This window comes from Xenopus laevis, chromosome 3L, assembly GCF_017654675.1.
Source record: "Xenopus laevis strain J_2021 chromosome 3L, Xenopus_laevis_v10.1, whole genome shotgun sequence".
Classification (NCBI taxonomy): Eukaryota; Metazoa; Chordata; class Amphibia; order Anura; family Pipidae; genus Xenopus; species Xenopus laevis.
The window spans coordinates 149,474,353-149,487,280 of NC_054375.1; the positions used below are offsets into that span (position 1 = coordinate 149,474,353).

The 12,928-nt window shown below is 41.3% G+C and overlaps 1 pseudogene; it reads right to left on the reverse strand.

The window, feature by feature from the left end:
• The window catches only part of LOC108710371, a 28,101-nt pseudogene extending 15,849 nt beyond the window's left edge, over window positions 1–12,252 (reverse strand).
• Window positions 12,253–12,928: the final 676 nt, after the last annotated feature.

Genomic DNA, 12,928 nt, shown 5'->3' on the forward strand with positions numbered 1-12,928 from the left:
CCACTGGCGTCTTTTACTTTTTACAGGGTGATAGGCAGAAAAAGTTTTTTTTTTTTTTTTGTGTTCCCTCCTTCTCCCCTACATTTCCTAAACTATACAGTGGGTACATGTGTAGGGCAATATAACAACTCTATTTGTTTAATTAAGGTTCCTTGGCCTTGTGTAGTGTAATGTAGTTACTGCAACATATACGTCCATTGTACTTTAACTTCACGCCGTATGCTAATTAGGCATCGCTAGCGTAACTTTGAACTGCTTATCGTATTATCGCTAGCGCAACTTAGCAAGCGTACGGAACCCTGGATGCAACTTCAGATTTTCGTGAATTAGCGTTGTTCTGCCGAATCTATGCCTGGCAAAGTGTTGCGATGTCAGCGAAGCTGTTGCTGGCGCAATTTCGGAGGTAATTAAATTTGCCCCTATATGAGGTAGAATGTAGGGTACCCACCCCTCTTTGTCTGATGAAAGAGGAGAACTGGTGATGTCAAGGACCTGAGGATCATTACTAAGAAAAGCAGAAAATTCCTTGGGGAGTATCTTCATCAGCTTATCATTTAAATATGCCAGCTAGTGTTAGGGCAACTTCATTGGCATTTGTCTTAGTTGGTGAGAGCTATGAGTAAGCCAGCTACTTCAACAGGGTCTGCTGAATGGGACTGAAGGAGTACACTGGTAGTTTTTGCCACTCAGGATCACAGTTTCAGGGTTGAGGGCTCGGTAGGTTCTTTGTCATGCATCAGCAAAAACCCTTGATGTATGCTTTATCCCAAGTCAGATACCACTCTGAAAGTTTGGCATTTGGGAAAATAGTACACAATGAAGTTCCTTGTGCTGTTTAGCCGATGATTAATCATTTAAGAGTTGTGTGTAGCTCTGCCAGTTATGGCAAATAGAGTCTGTTCCTGAGTTTGTCGTCAAGATCTGTGTTGCTCCGGGTATTCGCCACATAATTGTTCAGTCAAAGAGTCTCACTTTAACAGTGGTATGAGCTGAAGGGTTGATTTGGTCATACAATAAAAATTATCTATAGGGGATCAGAGAATTCTTCCCCTAGTTCCCTATTATCTGTCTGTTTTCTATTCAGGACAACCACCTCCTGTGCCCTAGCTTCCCATACTCATGACATAAAGGAACTGGAGGCGTTAGCCTGTTTAGTTAGTGATGTTTGATTGGTGCACCGTCATAGTAGAAAAGAGCTTACATGGGATTGTTCTAGATGATCCCACCAAGAACATGGAATGAAAATCCCACCTTGAACATGGACATACAAGAAAAGAAGAATCTCTCCTAGGATTTTGAACGTGTCTGGACAATTTGAAGAAAGGTCCACTGGATTATTCCTTTAGCTTCTGCAGCTCTTACAGGTGGTTTATCTATTTTACTAGCTTTGGTGATGGACACAAATACAGATCTAGTGAGGTGAACGTTAGCTCTTCAGATGGACTTGAAATGGATACAGAGACTTCCACTGACTCCATTACTGCAACCAGTGCTGATTTCATATAATGACCAGAGGAAATGAGCATAGACTGTCAAGAATACCTCATTTGGCTTTTGCAACGTTCAGATCTTCAAGTCTAGCAGCAGCCCCTCTCTTTTTTACTTCCCAGTCAATCTGACCTAGTTGCTTCTTCTTCTTTCTCATAGTTCTCCTGGGCTGGGCTGCTATTCACCCACTCTCTCCACTGTTCCCTGTTGTAAACGCTTGTAGGACATGTACAGTAGTTTCAGGCCTACTACAATTCCCAACCTCCATCAATGCGTGCTTTGACTATTCTCCAGCATGCTCATTGGTGGACACATTTTCTTCAAAACACATAAATGCTTGATAAGTAAGTTATCAGTTAACAGACCTTTAACAGAGGGTTTTACACTGATTAGTGATTATGCCTTACTTCTTGTGATGGTTCCCTGGATGCTCCGTCTCTGGCACCCTGTATATATCCAATGTATTGTGAAGTATGGGAATCATTCACGACAGCAGGTTAACTGCAATTAGGCTGTTTATTATGTCACCACACGACATGTTTCGGACCTATTGGTCCTTTTTCAAGTGTGTACAAACTGGTGTGAAATGAACATACTTATACACCACATGTGATAGTTTTTTAAATGTTCTAAAAAAATTTTTTCTACTTAGGACCTAAGGGTTAACTACCTGGGGATTGGTGGGCGGGCCAACTATCACATGTGGTGTATAAGTATGTTCATTTCACACCAGTTTGTACACACTTGAAAAAGGACCAATAGGTCCGAAACATGTCGTGTGGTGACATAATAAACAGCCTAATTGCAGTTAACCTGCTGTCGTGAATGATTCCCATACTTCACAATACATTAGTTAACAGACCTTTGCTACCCTACTATTTTAAAATCTATTTCAATTGATCAATATTTTGTGTTTTGGTTTTTTTTAAAAGCATGCTCTTTTATAACTCTATATTCTATTTTCCAAACACATGTATAAATAAGAATGAAGGCAGAACAGCCTACCACAGGGTCAGAGGCATACTTACATAATCTGGGGTGGCTGAATCTGGTGCTGGGTCTGGTGGCAGTTGGGTCTGAAATTGTAATGGAAGGAATATTAATTTAAACTGAAGGTTTTCAACTGTGCATGTTCCTGTTCTGCTTTCCTCGATAAAAGGATATCAAGCTGTGCAAGATGGAGCCCACCAGCTCCACTACACTGCTCTCCTTTTTATATGTACCCTTTGGGAAGAGGAAAGTAGACCTCTGGAGGGGTACTAGGGTTTTAAAGACTAACTGAAATGACCTGATATAATAACAATACATTTCATGCTGAAAGGCCTCTTTCATTCAAGTTGCATTCAGATTCTAATGCTTTATTGACAGTTCTGCACTTACTGGTGGCTCAGAGAAGGTAATGTCAGTAAGGGTAACATCACCATTGATATGGAGTGACTGGATGTCTTGGTAAGAAACACTATGACGGTATCCAAAGATACGTGATCCATTTACTGAGACCTGGGTACAATGGAGCAAGAATAAAAAAGGTCAAGAGAAGAGGATAAGGCCAAATAAAGGTGATTTGTCAACATAAAACAGACAAGAAATTCCATACTGGGGAATTCGTGAAAGAAAAACATTTAGGGCACAGTCACACATGGAGTATGGTCCATTCTCTTTGCCTCTGGTTAGTAGCAGAACCGTTTTCATTAGTGTCGGCCTGAATGCAGCTACAAGGTGAGGAGATCGGCCTGAAAATCCATGATTTTTAATATGATATCCACTAACGCTGTGCCTGCTATTGGAGCTACACAGAGCTGCAGATGAGTGCCACAGGGGTGCTGCCCAATGAGGCGAGTTGAGAAAGAAAATGCTGCTCCTGGTAACTTTAAGAGCCAAATTTCCAGTTTTCAAACCAGAAATGTGTCTCTTCTAGCACAGACTGCTCTTCTAGCATAATGCAAAAAGGAAAAGTTGTGAGAGCACTCCATGGCTTAATAAAAATGTACTAAAATGCATTGGAAGTGCTACTGATCTGGCCAAATTAACTACAGACATAGAAAAAAAGAAAAATTGATCAATGCACATTCCCTGGTCCCCTGTCATATCAGTAATCTATGCAGATACATGTATTTACAAAGACAGGGGTTTTTTAGTTACAAAATTATGATCATAAGATTGATAAGCCACCATACCACGTCAAGGTAAAACCCATATGGCGGTCCCTTACTATTTACCTCTGGTCATAATTTCAAATGCTAAAGCCTCCCAGCATAAGAGCATTACCTGAAAAATAAGGTCTCCCGACCTGGGCATTGGTTTTCATCATAGGGCTTAGTCCTCCCCCGCCATTAGCTTTCAAAGGGGAGAGATAACCTAGACCCCAGCCCAATAAGGCGAGTTGAGAAAGAAAATGCTGCTCCTGGTAACTTTAAGAGCCAAATTTCCAGTTTTCAAACCAGAAATTTGTCTCTTCTAGCACAGATTGCTCTTCTAGCATAATTGCGCTCTCTTTGTGCTCTCTGTGCCAGCGTCCTGGACCCCATTACTTTGTGGAGCCCCCGACCCCCTCCAGTGCAAAAAGTTGAGCACATGGGGGAAGGGGGAGCAGAGGGGCCGGGATCTGCCCTGGAGAACAGTTCTGCTACAAAACACAGACAGAGAGAATGGACCATACTCCATGTGTGACTGTGCCCTTATGGGTATGGGTTTGGACATCAAAAGGGGGAAATATGCTGGAAAAAAAACAAATTTCTGCACATTGAAATGTAAAAAACCCAGTGAAGAAATGTCTTCTAATTAAATACTGATTTATAATAATAGAACATCCAGTGTAGCATATTGTGTTCCTTATTAAACTGCCAAACTGGTTTGTTACTTGGGTATAGGAATGAGGTAAATGGATGTAAAGATAAAGGGTAAGCAAAAAAGCAGCAGGGTTGATCATTAGGGCATTTAATCCCCCCTTTCAAAAACATTTCTCACATTTCATAAAGAAGCTCTTTCATCTTTTCTTTGTTCTAATATAAAATCAAATGTCTGTATCAGTTTTGCTGAACACTGCTAAGAAATAGTATGGGCATCAACAAAAAGTCTCACCTGAAAGACGGGACCCTGTGCAGTTATGATTATCTCAAAGGCCTCGTCCTTCCTGAAGGGCATGTGATTTATCCGTACGGCTTTGCCCCATTGGTTGCCCAGCTTTGTGTTGCAGTCAACAAAATTGCCGTCATCAAACCGTGGATTGAAGTGAAATGCAATATCATTGTTGAAGCAAATAAATTCTACTGCGAAACTTAAGAAAAGAAAAGTTTTTTCCGATTGGCACCAAAAAAAACCCCACATTTTACACGGTATGCTTTCACGAGCATTAGTTATTAGTATTGTCTACTAATAATGTACTTTACTGTAATATATTGTTACAGTATGTCTTGTGCTTGTATCCCCTCACTTTGTAAATTACTGCGGGAGTTCATGGCACTATGAATAATTTTTATTCACTATCCCATTCAGTGCTAATAGGATCTGTTATCCGGAAACCCGTTATCCAGAAAGCTCCGAAGTTTGGAAAGGCTGTCTCCCACAGACTCAATTTTGTCCAAATGATCAGATTTCCTTTTTCTCTGTAGTAATAAAACAGTAGCTTGTACTTGATCCCAACTAAGATATAATTAATCCTTATTGGAAGCAAAACCAGCCTATTGGGTTTATTTAATGTTTGATAGATTTTTTAGTAGGAAACATCAAAGGAGGCTGGCACAAGCCTGGACCCACACAGTGGTAAGATCGGAGTCAGATTGTAAAAGGTTGAAAAGCTTACATTTTATTCTCCATAATTAAGAACCAGGCCCTGACGCGTTTCGTGTCTTCCAGGGACACTTAATCATAGGCTCATTTTTGAGTAGACTTAGGGGCCGATTCATCAAGGGTCGAATATCGAGGGTTAATTAACCCTCGATATTCGACTAGGAATTGAAATCCTTCGACTTCGAATATCGAAGTCGAAGGATTTAGCGCAAATACTACGATCGTACGATCAAAGGATTATTCCTTCGATCGAACGATAAAATCCTTCGAATCGAACGATAAAATCCTTCGAATCGAACGATAAAATCCTTCGAATCGAACGATAAAATCCTTCGAATCGAACGATAAAATCCTTCGAATCGAACGATAAAATCCTTCGAATCGAACGATTCGAAGGATTTTAATCCGACGATCGAAGGAATATCCTTCGATCAAAAAAAGTTCGGTAGCTTTTAGCTGCCGAACTAGGGGGTCGAAGTTTTTTTAAAGAGACAGTACTTCGACTATGGAATGGTCGAATAGTCGAACGATTTTTACTCCGAAACCTTCGATTCGAAGTCGTAGTCGTAGTCGAAGGTCGAAGTAGCCCATTCGATCGTCGAAGTAGCCCAAAAAACACTTCGAAATTCGAAGTTTTTTTACTTTGAATCCTTCACTCGAAGTTAGTGAATCAGCCCCTTAAGGTATGGAGATCCAAATTACAGAAAAATCCATTATCCAAAACACCCAGGTACCAAGCATTCTGGATAACAGGTCCCATACCCATAGTTACTACAGTGGTACAGACTAGTTTAGAGAATTTCTCTTTTCTAAGGCATGATTGTACAATGGCTCATCTTCCCTAACTCCCCTGTGTATAAACCTCTTTCCTTCTACCACTTACCTACTACAGTTGTTGTTTACGTCCCCCTCAATAGTCACTGTCTTGCCATCATTCCCCCAGGTATGGCACTTTGGAAGGGCACAATCTACAAAAAAGTGATAGGACAGTCATGGACACCCATTTTTTATGTGTGTGTGTGTGTGAGTGTGTTTGTACACCTGCCTAAGTCCCTGATTGAGTAAAGCCCATGTACACTGCTGGCAGGACCCGCACCCTATTTATTCTCCCTTGTGATCTGACCTATCAGCTTTACAACTGACTGTGTATCTATCTTTGTTTTCTAGGGGCATTAACATACCTCCCAACATTTTGGAAGTAAAAAGAGGGACAAAAAAAATTTTCCCGCACGTAGCGCAGCAATTTTTAGACCACACCTCTTTCTGTGGCCACACCCCCTAATTACCATGTTCGTTTTACAAAATTTGGCAGGTTATGAAAGTTTGAAAATATTTCTCCTTATCTAAACTGTGTTTTTGTGTCTCAAAATTGTTACAAAGTATCTTATTTGCACCTGTTAGCTGTTCTGGGCTCTCTGCTAAAAGCCAATTAAGTGAGAAACTTTGTTTCTTTTTCTGGCTGTTCAGTGCAGAGAAAAGAGGGACTTTCCAGTACAAATGAGGGACTGCGGGTTGAGCTGTCAAAAGAGGGACTGTCCCTCTGAAAAAGGGACAGTTGGGAGGTATGCATTAATAATGGAACTGGCACCATTGTTATTGGCACTATATTAATTCTGGTGAATTTTCTGGTGTGTTATATTGATTATTCTGCACTGTGTTCTGGGGGATTCTTTATGGAGTTGAGATTATGTTTACACTGTGAGGTATTTAGGTCTATTATACACAGAGCTGCCCTATTACCACATGGAGACAATTTACATGACATTGGCACTGAAACTCTATTCTGGGGAATTACGTACAGTATGAGATTGGCACTGCACTGTATGTGCTGCATGAACTGCAATTATACTAGGAAACAAGTAATTGAGTGTATAGCTGTAATTAACCTTCCCAAACCAAAACATCACCCTCTGCCTGTGCCTGCGCCACTTCTGGAGATCCCAGCAGCACTAGTGTGTAAAGGATCAAATGAATGTCTCAAATAATGCAGGTTTTTTCTTTCACATCTGTGCCCATCTTATGCTAGTGCCACACGTGATGTTTATTGGCTTCAACCCACTTACTAAGTCTCTGCAATAAGAGAGAACTGTTTCAACCTGGGTAAATATACACAGAATGGGTTTTAGCAAAAAATGCATGTTTTCAATCCAAAATCTGCTCTGTGTGTGTGTGTGTGTGTGCACCCAGGCCAACACTGTGCCTGACAATGAAGAGGCAAAAGTGAGTGGGTTCCAGTAGATCAGTTGTTTCTCACTAGTCTGAGACTGTTAGTGCAGGTTTGTGAGTCAATGTAAGTGTGTAAGTAAGAAAAAACTACGGTTATTGACCATTGCATCTGAAGCACTAATTCACCTGCTAATATGTGTGTGCCCATAGTTATTGGAAACCCCCAGCCGCTTTTTTACCTTTGGCCAGGGACGGGGGTTGCAGGCTGCTCCGGTGTTTTGATGGGAGTGGTCAGCATGAGTGGGCGGGGCAGCACAGATGGGCGGGTGGGTTGGGAAGTGCAGTGCGCCAGGCCCTCTGAAGATTTTTTTGCAGGGGGATCAAGCGCACTGTAGTGACGCCACTGGACATTACATTATAAGACTTAGAAGCGTTAATGAACTAGTTTGTAACATAATCACTAGTTTGTGACATAATCACAATTCATTTGCATACTGGTCATGGGATGACATCACCTTGGGAAGGGGAGGAACTTGTAAATCCCAGCCCCAATTTACCCTTTTATAGTGATTTTTATGTATGACACAACAGGCTTGAGAAAGGGCCCAGAGTGGCTTGAAACGTTACCTTTTGTGCAGATGTATATTGGCTAAATAAATCACTTTTGGTGTGCTTCCGGACTTTTTTTCCTACTGATGTATTGATTCTGTGTAAGGGAAGGGTCCTCTGGTTAAGCACCCTACACTTCCGCAAGTGTAAATACATTTTTAGGTCAGGTTGAGCTCTCCACAATCGTAGCATTGCATCACTACAGTTTGATTAGTGCATTGTAGCTGGTCATCCAGTTTATTTGCGTATACAAGCTGTAAAGGAATACTTGACACATTTGGGGTGCTATAATTGTATATCTTGTAGTGCAATGAATGAAGGCAAATATCAATATTCTGGCCATAGATATATGATTCAGGGACATTTTAAGTGCCATCGACCTGTGTTTATATTGTCCATGGTCCTTTATATACATTAGTAAGGCCTAGGGTTGCCACTTTTTTGAAATATATTACCGGCTGCTGGGGGCGGGGTCACAAAGGGGCGGGTCGTGACGTCAAAAGGGGTGGGCCGTGACGTCAAAAGGGGCGGGGCCGTGCCACAGTCGCTGGAAGAAGTAAAAGAAAAAGGTAAGTTCCAGGGGATTGGTGGCCGGCCGAGGGCTCCTTTTAATGGTATTACACATTTACCGGCAGCTACATTGCCGGTAAATGTGTAATTCCGGCCCCTGCCTTGGCAGGTATTTTACCGGCTAGGCTGGTAAAATACCGGCCGGGTGGCAACCCTAGTAAGGCCAATAGAATGTTTAAGCAGGCCCAGATTTGTGGAAAAGAAACCTAGGAACGGGCCTAGGGTGGCAGGATTTTAGGGAGGCGGCATGCTGCCCAACCACACCCACATTGGTTCAAAAACACTGGGAAAGCACTGGAGATACAATCATTTTATAAATTTCCCCATTGATGATGAAAATTTGCACGAATAAAGGGGAGGGGACAGTGTAGTAACCAGCTTTTGTGGCCATTTTGGTTAAGGGCATTCCTGCTGTTTTGCCATTGCCTTATGATTCATTTCCTGTTCCTGTTTTGTCTCTTCCTGTCTAAACTGAGAGCAAGTGTGGAGCAGGGCTGTGTTACCTGCCATGTTCTAATAAATGTATAAAGTTCTTGTTCTGGTCTGACTGCTTCACCTGAACTAACACAGCATGATCATTTAACCCACTGCTAGCCAAGCAGTTTATCACAGACAGGGGCGATGAACGGCAGTGGGCCTAGGGGCGCCCTCTATGTAAATCTGGCGCTGTGTTTAAGACCAGATTCACTGAACACAAATCCCACATCAGAACAAATATTGAAAGATACAATAATAGTATGTTCAACAATAGTATATCCAATCCAATGCACACAACATATTGTGGAACACAGTAATACAACTGGTTGTCCATGTGGCAGGCGGCATAATAAAGTGGGGCCCATTCTTTGTTACGGATGTGTAAACACTGAATATGGCAAATGATCAGGGTCGGACTGTGCCGACAGGACACTGGTAAAAAAAAAAGGGAGGGAGTATAAGTGAGTCATCACTTCAAGGCACACAAAACAGACTTATAGATAAGAAGCTGCTTATTCTGCTGATCAGGTTCATCTGTTCTCAAGGCCAGGGTGGTCAGAGTCAGCAAAGCAAGTTTGAGAACAGAAACCAGGGGGCTGTGTCGTAAATTCTACCTACACAAAAATGTGTTCTCTATCATTAGATATTGTTTATAGAACTTTAATTTAAAGGACAAGGAAAGTTAAACTAAAGAAGTAGCTAGAAATGTTGTACGTTATGTTTTGTGCTTCTGTACCAGCCCAAGGCAACCACAGCCCTTTAGCAGTAAAGATCTGTGTCTCCAAAGATGCCCCAGTAGCTCCCCATCTTCTTTTCTGCTGATTCACTGCACATGCTCTGTGCTGCTGTCACTTACTGAGCTTAGGGACCCACTCACAATATACAGTACACATAGAATAGAAATGTCACAATATAAGGCTGATTAGTAATTAATACAGATAATTACTACATGGCAGCACAGAAACCAGTGCAATTAGCATCAGAATTGAATAATCAGCAAACCTGTAGCATCAGCTTATATTACAGCCAGGGAAGCTCATTTTCTGCTGGATAATTAGTGACGAGCCCTAAGCTTAGCTTCTCAACAGCCAATCAGAGCCCACTGAGCATGTGAGTGTCACAGACACTTTCCAAGATGGTGACCCCCTGTGACAAGTTTGAAGTCCTGGATCGTTGCTGCTATTGACAAGCTGACACTTTAGGCTGGTGCAATAAGTTCAGTATATAAAACATGGCATTTTTAGCCCTATTCATTTTTAGGGTTTAGTTCTCCTTTAAAGGAGAAGCAAAGTCGTCTTTCACTTGAGGGTGCCAAATGTTAGGCACCCCCAAGTGATTGTATTGACTTACCTGAAACCCCAGGCCTGTGCTCCTATCAGCAGAAAACTGGGGTTATACCAGTGAGCGCCACAGAGCGATCCACTTCCGTCTTCTTTTTTCTTCAAATTTCCTGGGGCAGACGCATGCGCAGTTGAACGAAATAGCTGACTTTTTAGTTAAAGTTTGGCTTTTCATTCTACTGTGAATGTGCAGCCGCGTGAAGAAAGAGGAGTAAGAAAGAAGATCTCTCCGTGGTGCTCACTGGAAGAATCCCAGGCCGGGCATTTTTCTGCTGAAAGGGGTTTCAGGTAAGTCAATACAATCACACGGGGGTGCCTAACATTTCTGGCAGTGCTGCAAAGCCTTTCCTTTTCCTTAACAATATTTCTGTGGGTTGGTAACCCTGCTACTAAATTATGCCATACTTTTACTTTCCATATTACTTTTACTTTCCATATTAGAGAACAACAGTCATATTAGAGTTCAATGTACACCGCACCCCTAATAAACTGTCGATAGAAGCAAAGCTGCCTTTATTATGTTATCTGGTGACTGGTGCCAATGTACACGTACTATCATTTTTCTTCTTGCACAAACTAAATGGAGGGGGTGATTCAACAAACATAGAAGACAGTCTGTTTTTATTATCTATGTATTATCTATGTATTTTACTGATATTATTATAATTTGCAGGAGCACCGTATGAATGTGTTTTTTTTTTAAAATTTGAAATGCATGTAGTTTTCTCTTTACTGCCTATATTATATTAATAAGCTATTTAATGAGAAAATAAATCGAATGGTTTATATTATAAAAATTCTATGGAAGTCTGTGGGCAGTAACCCATTGCACGTCAATGCATCCATTATTCTTCCTGCAACAGCTAAAAAAAGCCAATCACTGATTGGTTGCTATGGGTCACTGCCCACAGACAATTTTGCCTAACTATAGTATATCACACTGCTTCTTATAGCGTCTTTAATACTTTACCGCATCTGCTTTCCCTAGTGCCCCTGCTTAATTGAAGATGGAGCGGTATAAGTGATCAGCAGAATGAAGAGGTATGGGAATTGGTCATGAATCATCAACCTCTTAGCTGTTGCTTACAAAAGAAAGAGATGGGTTTATGCAATATACTTAAAAGCGATTTTGACTGTGGTGCCAACATGATCAAAGAAGAAGAGGGATGAGTCAACATATTACCCCCATGCAGTGCGCTGAGTTAAAATGGTTAATGTAGAAGGCTTGAGGTTGTTGTTCATATCTAGTCATGCTTCTGCCTATGTCCCAAGCACATCTCAATATGCTGTATGTAGAATTGAAGGGCTCTGGTACAGTCTAAGCATTCCCAGGCTCCTACAATGGTGGGACAATTTTTCTTCTGAAAAACTATGAAAAGAAGCAAACTAACAAAAATTTTTGAAGACTTGAGATGTCTGCAGCCAAATCACACTGATTATGTTTAGAGACAGAGATAATGAAATGCTTCATAGGTGGGAAGGATCAGATTAAGAGAAGAGAAGACATTACTGGGGGAATGGAGAAACAGTCTTATCAGGTGAAGGGTCCATTTCGGATTTTGGACTGTTCTCTCTGGTTAGGTAGAGGCATCCTGGTGGATATGATGACAAGGTCTTCAGTTTAGCAGTCTGTAGCTGTCATCTTCTGGAATAGGTTCTACAGTGCTGGCTAGCTGCTCTTTGTCTGGTTAAATTGTACTTAAATGTTTCTCAATGTTTCATTCTAGAATTAAACCATAGGCTTGGGTGAATGACCTCAAAGTGTTTGATAAAGCACACTTACCGGTTTGCAGATAGGAGCTAAGCTGGCCATGTTATTCCTGCTTCTTGTGATACAGCGAATGCAGAATTTACTTTCATTTTCTAGCAAATCAATATATATATATAAGAACAGAAATGAGGGGGAGGGGGAGATGGAGTGCAGTGTAGCAGCCGATTACAATATGTGGAGAACATTTTTTTACACCCTGAAATCTACATGGGTTATTGTTAATTAGAGATCTTTATCTTTTTTCTGTAACCTGTTACAAAAACAGTGTGGGATCAAAGGTGTTCTGGACTGTTTTATAGAAAAGAAATAGAAATGGCCAGTGGATGCTTGTAATTAGAATTCTAAATAAACTTGCAGACTAACCCCATGTGTAGTGATGGGCGAATTAATTTGCCAGGCATGAATTTGCGGCAAATTTCTGTGTTTCGCTGGCAGCAAATAAAATCACAAAACTGAGGTTTTTCACATGTTGAAAGAATTTGGGAAACACTGACTTCAGGTTCCCGTGATTGAAATCGCCAGCAACAACGATCAATCCGTCTGGGTGTGTTGTTTGAAGCTTGTTGATAGCCTCGTACAGCTCTCCTAGCGCCAGGTTAACATTTGAGCTAGGCAGCAAGTACACAGCTACCACTTGTACTGTGGTAAATTCCCTCGGCAGATAGAAAGGCCGACATTTAACAATAAAAAACTCCACTTGTGGTGAGCAGTTTCGAGT